Source organism: Notechis scutatus, chromosome 5 (assembly GCF_049901735.1).
Source record: "Notechis scutatus isolate UNSWTSFEM ecotype Mainland chromosome 5, rNotScu1.2, whole genome shotgun sequence".
NCBI lineage: Eukaryota > Metazoa > Chordata > Lepidosauria > Squamata > Elapidae > Notechis > Notechis scutatus.
In genome coordinates, this window is record NC_142013.1 from 35,832,493 (window position 1) to 35,842,327 (window position 9,835).

Below are 9,835 nucleotides of genomic sequence, written 5' to 3' on the forward strand. Positions count from 1 at the left end.
AAGAGGACAGACAATTTGATGTCAACTGTGCATGAGGCTTGCTCATAGAGTATAAAAATATGCTTTGAATTATGTCATGCAAACCATTACTTTACTCTTGAAGATTCACTCAAGCTTCAGCTAAATGAAGATCTGAATATTTAATCAAGACATTACATGCAATTTAGAACCAATGCACTTGGCATAAAAATGGAAACCATGTTATCATTAAAAATTAAAATTAATCAGTGATTTTGATAAGTTCTGGGGGTTTAGACTTAAAGAAAGGGACATAGTTCAATGTGAAATTTCATGTTCAAATTCTGCCACCTCCAGGAAAGAGTGGAAAGGAGATAAACCCTGTATAAAATGGAGAGTTGCTGTTATAATAAATTGCCCAGGTTGTGGAATAAAGTCCAATATAACTAAAGGATATCAGACTGGAGGAAGATGATAAAAGTACTGTACCAAATGAACCAGTATAATATAGCCTCCTATGTATAGGTAGTTGTCAACTTATGACCAATTGAGTCCAACATTTACTGCTGTTGAGTGAAAGATTTGTTAAGTGAGTTTTGCCCCATTTTATGACTTTTTGGCCACAGTTGTTAAGTGAATCGCTAAAGTTGTTAAGTTAGTAACATTGTTAAGTGAATCTGGCTTCCCCCTTGACTTTGGTTGTAAGAAGGTCACAGAAGGTGATCTTGTGACCCAGGCAACCATCATAAATATAAAGCAATTGCCAAGCATTTGAATTTTGATCATGTGACCATGGGGATGTTGCTATGGTCAGAAGTTTGAAAATGGTCATAAGTCAATTTTTTCAATCCAATTGTAACTTCAAATGGTCACTAAATGAACTGCTGTAAGTCAAGGACTACCTGTACTATATTATAGTGCCTCTGTTCAATATATATGTATGTAGATTTGTATATATGAATGATCATACACACTCACATATACAGACAGTAGAGAACAGGTTCTGGAGAATTGATAGTGGAAATTTTGAGTAATTTGGAGAACCGGTAAACACCACCTCTGGTTGGTCCTGCCCCCATCTATTTGCTGCCTCCCAAGTCTCAGCTGATCAGAAACCCAGCTGATCAGCTGGGTCTTCTTTTGTTGCCGTGCACAGGAGAATTGAGCTGGAAAACAGGTTAGTGGGGTGGGGAGGGATTTTACAGTATCCTTCCCCTGCTATGCCCACAAAGCCATGCCCACAAAGCTACACCACGCCCCCCCATACCACACCACACCCACCAAACCACGCTCACAGAACCGGTAGTAAAATAATTTGAATACCACCACTGACAGACAGCTACATGTCTCCTCAAAGACAGACAGATATATGTCTCCAACAAAGAGAAAAGCGATATAATATATATCAACTGCAAATTTAAATTAAAAGGTATAGTTGTGTATGATAAGTTTTTAAAGGCCTGTTCTACAATTAGTCTAACACATTTCAAATCCTGTTGAGTTAATAATATTGAAGAATACTTTTCATACTCATGCAGTTAGGAATTAATGGACTCTTGACAACCAGTAAGAGCATTTAGGTAGTTCTCTGATTGATTTCAAATACCACAGCGAGGCAATTTAACCTGCAAATTAACACTAAGTTGAATTCATAGACTCTTGTGATAGAAGTAATAGGTGAGCATTTAAATGTGAGCATTTAATGTTCTTAAAAGTATAAGAAACAAGAGCTTTCACAGAACTATTTTCAGACATGCAAATATAACCCTGATAAAACTTGTGGCTATGTCACATTGAGGGCCAATGTGTCTATTAATTTGGAGACACTGATATGTAGAAACAAATGCACATTTACATCTTTTATTGTTTGCTTCCTGATTCAAACGTTCTACTCATACACCTCACACCCACACCATGAATATCATTCCCTCTTAATAACCAGCCTATCTGGCTACATTTGAGTTCCAGAAGAACAGGCCAAAGGTCAATACAGAACACTTTTCTCTATGTCCCAAGGATTTCAGATTCCATATATGCTTATAACTTCCGGAAGATTTGACACTCTATCAAAATTTAGCCAGTCCCACCCTGTGAATTACTATTTCACATTGGCAAATTGTATATTGAATGTCTGTTTATGAAATAAATGGAAATAGCACAATATTTTGTTCTTATTTGTTCACTCAACTTCTTTATAAGTTGTAGGACCAACCTGAAGCTCATCAGATAACATGATCCACCATCACCCAAGACTAGGCATGCACGCCCCTAACTACCTCAATTCCAACTACTACTGGCCTTAAATGCAAACTACTCAATGCAAGAAGCCTCGTGAATAAAATACCTGAATTTTTCCTCCTACTAAATATGGCTAAATTCGACATTATATTTGTCTGTGAAACATGGCTCAATGCATCTCTCCCTGACTCCATTACCACAGTAAGAGACTATCATGTTTACCGATCAGATCGTGAAATTCGTAGAGGAGGTGGTGTTGCTATCTTCTATAAAAAGTCCTTACATCTAAAAAATATCCAAGTTACCCAGGAGCTTGCTCTTCCTGAGACCATCATCTGTGAACTATCCTTAAATATCACAATTCGATTCTTACTATGTTACAGAGCACCTGATTATGACATCGAACATGTAAACAAGTTAAATACATTACTAACATGGGCTGCATCCTGCCCATACCCTTTTATCTTTCTTGGTGATTTCAATCTACCTCATATTGACTGGACCCTAAATGAATGTACAACTGAAATCATACACACAACCTTCTACAATGCTATTACAAATCTGGGACTGGAACAACTAGTAACCAACAACACTAAACTAAACAACTGCCTCGATCTCATCTTCTGCAATAGTTTGAATTTAATTTACGGAATACAAACTAAAGAACCCTTTTCCAGCAGTGACCACAATATGATTGACTTTTGTCTCAACATACGCCCACACAAAAATCACCACAATGATGTAATCCCCAATTGTAACTTCAAAAAAGGCAACTATGATCTTATAGACAATGATCTCTCATCCCTTGATTGGCAATCTCTATTCACTGGATACAATACTGTTGAAGACCATTACAACATATTTTTACTTGAAGTCAAAAGAGTCATCAAACTATATGTACCAACAACAACTCCCAAAACAAAACAAAAAGCAGATTACCCATAACAATAAGGAAACTTCAATCCAAAAAGAGATCACTCTGGCGGAAAAACAAATCTGGTCACGTTGCCAATTTCAAAAGCCGATACAAAAATTTATGCCACCAGATAAAGACCGAATGCATCAATTATCACATTAAACAAGAGGAAAACCTTCTAAGCACCAATTCCACCCGTGCTTTTTACAATTTTGTAAACAACAAACTAAAAGACTCAAGGTATATCCCATCCTTGATAGGACCTGATGGTAAAGACTGCAACGACGACACCATTAAAGCCAACATCTTTAACACATTCTTCAGCTCAGTATTTGTAAACAGCAATGGATCATGCCCAGTATTTCCTAGCCGTACCACAGATAACAACAATGATCTAATACATATCGATTTTACAGAAGACAATGTTGAAAAAGCACTACGCAATCTAAAACCATCTCTATCTATTGGACCGGATGGAATATGTGCCTACTTCTTAAAAAGCTATCCACTGCCATAGCCAAACCTCTAAGCATAATCTTTGAAAAATCTTTCAGGACCAGCTTCTTGCCTAACCTATGGTCACAAGCCACAGTCATCCCCATCTTCAAAAAGGGAGACCCAAGCCTAGTTGAAAATTACAGACCAATCTCCTTATGCTCGTCACCTGTAAAGTCATGGAATCAATTATTAACCAATCCATCATCCTCCACTTAGAGACAAACAACCTACTCTCCAATAAACAATTTGGTTTCAGAAAAAAACTATCCTGTAATCTGCAACTCTTACACTGCAAAAACATATGGACGACACAACTCGACCAGGGCAAAGCAATAGACGCAATCTACATAGACTTCTGTAAAGCCTTTGATTCAGTGGTACACGACAAACTACTCCTAAAAATAAAATCCTATGGTATCTCTGGACAACTGAATAACTGGATAGAAGCATTCCTGGCAAACAGACAACAAATGGTCAAAATTGGAAACGTCCTATCAAATTCTGTACCTGTCAATAGTGGTGTCCCCAAGGCAGTGTTCTAGGACCAACTCTCTTCATACTCTACATAAATGACCTCTGTGATCATATTAAGAGCAATTGCGTTCTTTTCGCTGATGATGTAAAGCTGTTCAATACCACAGACAATACTGCTACCCTACAAAAGATCTTGACTATGTATCAGAATGGTCAAACAAATGGCAACTTCAAATCTCAACAAATAAATGCTCTGTCTTACATATTGGCAAAAAAATCAGAAAATAAAATACAAGCTGAATAGTCAAGATCTTGTTGATGACCCAAGCTCTGTAAAGGACCTTGGAATACTCACCTCTAATGATCTAAGTGCTAGAGCCCACTGCAACTACATAGCCAAAAGGCATTAAGAGTTGTTAACCTAATCCTACGTAGCTTTTTCTCTGGTAATATCACACTACTCACCGGTCAAAACTGCCAGACCACTACGTCATCGTCTGGACCTTCGACGTAGCTGAGAAAGCCGAAATACAAGAAGGTCCCCTCCTTGCCTTTGCCACCAGACGTAGACTAGAAACCGAGCGGGTTGTGGTTAATCACTGAGTCCCACCTCCTGTCAATGATCTCAGCTTCACCTACACACAAGAGCACACAATAGAACAAACTCAAAGTAACCGCCCAAACTTGCAGGAAATCGACTCAGCAATAGAGTGGCAGTCTGGACCCCCGCTCGTGTTTCTTCCCAACCCCAACTTTCCTTGCGTCTCTCCTCACCCTTCCAAGGGTCTGTGGGGGCAGCCCAGTGCCCCCCCTGTCTTTTTCTTTTCTTCTTTTTTTCTTACCCTTTCTTTCCCTTTTCCTCTTTCAATTGAACAAATAAATAATTAAAGAGAAAAGATAATACAAGAATTCAGACACTCTGAAAGGGTATGTGTATGTGTGTGTTTCTTTACAGAACTATACATCTGTTTGACAGCTGAGGTAATTTGGAGTTGTAGAATTCAATGTTGTTGTATGCTGATATGATATATTAACACACATCTGCACAACACATCCATGATTATTGAAATAAAGATTATTCCACCAAATTTTCAAGGATTGCCATTACACAACAGACTGGATCACACAAACTGGATAAATGCAGTAATGACTCAAATATGAATAGCACGGTTTATGTTGTATGAGCACATAGCCCTGATTCTTTCTATAGAAAGAAGGAAAGTGATGGGATATGTAATGGCTGCCCGCCCAAAGTAATGCTATACATGGGATTGTATTCGACTGAATCGCTTTTCAAATAAGGCAAAGGCACACTTGAGGGCTCTTATGTTAGAGAAATGTTATTCAACTAATTCTGAATTCTCTAGATGGTTTGGACTCCCTCCATTCTGTCTCGTGGACAATATCAATAGGACATTGTCCTCATGAACTTAAATTATTTGCATGCTTATAATTATTATTCTATTGGCCTCCTTTCAGAGTATGTTTGACTAAACAATATGAGACTCTAATACAGCTAGTCCTTAACTTATGACCACAATTGAGCCCAAAATGTATGTTGTTATGTCAAACATTTCTTAAGTGAGTTTTGCCCCATTTAACAACCTTTCTTGATGCAATTGTTAAGTCAATCACTGCAGTTGTTAAATTAGGAATGCGGTTGTTAAGTGAATCTGGTTTCCCCGTTGACTTGCTTATGAGAAGGTCGCAAAAGGGGATCGCATGACCCCGGGATGCAACAAATGTCATAAATATGAACCAGTTTCCAAGCATCTGAATTTTGATCATGTGACCATGGGGATTCTGCAACGTTGTATGTGTGAAAAACAGTCATGTCTCTTTTTGCAGCACCATTGCAACTTCAAACAGTCACTAAATGAACTTTTGCAGGTCGAGGACTGCCTGTAGTAAAATTTGTTCAGCTTTTTAAATAGCAATATAATACAGTCCATTTTACATCTGACATGTGCTGACTACGTGTATTACAACCTTATGATACATTTTAGTAGAGACATAGTCCCATATATAAATACGGGTGCACATACAAATCAGAATGCAATAATTTATTCCACTGATGCACTGACACTTGGAAGAGCGGGAGGAAGTTGCATGGAACTGGGTGAGACCAAATCAGAATGACTCAGGGGAACTTAAATAGCCTGCCATTAGGAATAAGATACTCTTTTTGATGCCTGGGGGGCGGGATGAGATTTCATCTGAACAACAGCTGATACTTTATTGCATACCTGACTTTGTGGATCCACATTCATCTTGCTCAATGAGTTGTTCTCATTCTCCCACAAACAGAGAAACTCTGCCTCAATATGCCTTTTTTGGAAGGTTTAATTGAAAACACTGTTATTCAGAATCAATAGCACCACACGATAAAGTATTTTCAAGGCTGTTTGGTTTTGGAACTTTATTAACATAAAGGATTGATTATTTAAAACCCACTAGAGATCTTGGGATATCACATCAAGATTGAAGCTGGTGTCTGGTACATTACAAAGAAAACAGTACAACAACCCATAGCACCGAGAGCCAGCCCATAAATAATATTGTTTGTTAGGTTTAGCTAAAATGCTTGAAAACAGAATGTGGTTGTTGTTTTTTACCTCAGGAATCTTTATCACGCTGAAGTAGAAACTCTCCCAAGAAATGCCAATAATTACATCCAATAATCATATTGAAGTTGTAGAAAGCCACAGCTGACAGACAGACAGTGGTACTTGATCTCTATTACTGGTCAGCAGTGGCTCAGTGAATGTAGTATTGCATGCTAATTCAGCTCACTGCCAGAAGTTCAATCCTCACCAGTTTAAGGTTGACTCAGCCTTCCACCCTTTCTAGGTCCGTAAAATGAGGACCCAGATTGTTGGGGGCAATATGCTGACTCTTTAAACCACTTAGAGACAGCTGTAAAAAGCACTGTGAAGCACTATATAAGTCTCTAACATGTATTGCTATTATAATTGCCTACCTTGAATTTTTCTGTGGAAAGAATGATAATTAACATCATAGAGAAAGCTGCAATTCTGTGAAAAACTTAAATCCTATAGAAATTTGTCATAAGGCTTCGAACAAGTTCTATGCTATATAATATATACTGCACAGAACTAACATTTGAGCATATAGAGAAAATGTTTCAGAGTTTCCTCCCATGGTGCTTGGTGGGGCAAAAACAGATGTTTCTGTTACTCTGTCAGTGCAGTTTTATTTGTGGTGTCCTAGAAAGGAGGCTGTTCAGGAATATGTATACCTAATGGAGGAAAAGGGCATCTGTTCTAAATGTAAAGGTGTTTTCTTTCTAACCTCATCCTATCACAGGTTGGTTTTCCTTTCCCACAAAATGTTTTTAGATTGCTGAATGAGTCTAATAATAGGGCAATCATTATGCCAAACAAGTTGGAACAGAACTAATTTCTTCAATATTAAAATTATTTGGGGAATCCTATTGAAAAAAATATTGAGTCATAAATTACAAGATTCTTGTAATTTATTGAGAAAGAGAAGCAAAGAGTGGGAAAGTTAAAAAGAGAAAGGAAAGGAAAAAAGGAAAAAGAAAGGGAAGGAAGAAGGGAAGGGAAGATAACCTATACATAGAGTAAACTCTTAACCAATTTTTATTATTTCTGAAATTTGCATATATATCACCAAAATTTGGTGGCAAGTGGCTGATTTTCTACACTTGGCCTGCTCAATCTAATAGTGTAGCTATCATCAGCCATGGTCCACACAGTGGTTCATACAAATAGTGAAATACAAATTAAGTCATATGAATTAAACTTAATCAGGATCACTGCTAGTCACTTCAAAACTATCCAGCTTCATACAGTAGACATAGTGATCATTCAAGAATGAATGAAACCTAAATCTGTCAAATGTTTGATAAAGTACATGTACCCTTTAGTTCTACAGACAGTGGGCTCTTTTCCAAAGCATTGTGTCTGTCTATTAGTAAACTCTATTATCAGGTTGCAAGTGCAAGAGGATTTTTGGGAAGTGACTATGAAACTATGTGATACATCCTATGATGAAAAAGGTTATGAGTATTAAATAAAGCCACCAAAGGATTTTCTGGATATTTCAGAATGTGGAATGCTTCCATAAATATAATGTAGCTTCATCACAGTGGCAAGACAATGAGTGGGATTATACATAATACTAAGTTGAGGTTCATGGTTTGCTGAATAAAATATAATTGGTAGGTTCACACAACATGCTAAACCATTAAGAAATGGTTAAAGCCACAATGGCTGAGTTCATATATATTTTAGGGCTCACATCAGAATGCATTTAAGCAAGACATTGGTTCCTAGTCACATCTTCATATTCAGAACTTGAGAGTTTTTAAATCTTCAAAGAAATTCTACTTACCAGCCACAAATCTATGTCTTTCCTACCATTTTTTAAAACTTTGTTCCTTTCTTTGATCAAAAGAAAGCTAGAATATAGTCTCCAGTTTGGCTAACCTTAGCTGGGACTAAATTCTGTGATTAAATTTACAGAACTTATTGATTGCAGTTATTTTAATTGCTATTAAGGAAATATTACAGTATCATAGAGTTGGAGCCTGCTCTGTGCAGAATCCACAATGGCATCTCTAAGAGACGACTATCCAGCCTCTGAGCGAAGAACTCTTATGAAGACTATTTTAATCATTTCATGTGGCAGCCTGTTCCATTGGCTGCCAGCTTGTACAGTCAAGGAGGTTTCTCCTCATGTACAGTATATCTTGAACATCTTTCACTGATTCTTGTCCTGTCCTCTGGGTCAATAGAGAATTCCACTCCTTCTGAGTGACAACACTTCTTTGGCAGTCACAGAATTGTTTGTCTCCTCTGCTCTACTAATAACATTTGGCCTGAAAGCTATATCATGTGGTAACTGTTGGCAATTTCCAGGCCTGGTGATTTCCTACCTACCAGAAATGTGTGCAGGGAAAGATGGGAAACTGCAAACTTTCACTTTACCATTTAAATCTTGTAATTTAAAAAAACTGAACTCTTGACTGTGCATAAGAACTCAATTGGGGGGATATATGTGCAGGCAAAAATTCTTAACTTATACTCAAGTATATATGGTACTCCTTGTAGAATCAGTGGCATTCTGGATCTGGACCTTAGGGATATAGTTCAGGTTCTTCAATTTATTCAAATCTTTCTTTCATCCTACCCAGTTGGAAAGTGGCAGGAACAGGCAATTGGAGATTGAACAATGGCAAACACCTAGGCAACAAGGTATGTCATTGTATTATTAAGTTCTCATTTTAAATACTTCTCAATCAAGGACTGGCAAACTTGTTCTTTTCACTTAAAACAAATACTTCTATGCAAAAACATACAGACACACCCTTATTGTTCTAAGCAACATGGAACATATGCTAAGTAGTGTTCACAAGATTAAAAAAACACACAGAGTTATCTCATTAGAAAAATACATAAATTGTTCAATAGCTAGCAAATTATACTTTTAGACATATTGTGGACATTCTTGTATTTTTTTTACAGAAATTATTCTCTATCACCAATCCAAGATGTTGCAGGAATAGAAACACTTAAAGTAACACTCTAAGATTCCAAGAGAACTATTTAATAATGTAGTAATGAACACATGTAGAAATAATTCTGTGACACTTTTACTGTGGCATAAGCTTTTGTAGATTAAAACCAGTTTCATTAAATATTTAAAAAATGAATATTTGGATTGCAATTTCTAGCTTTTTGCCTTCTTCATTTGTAAAGAATGTAT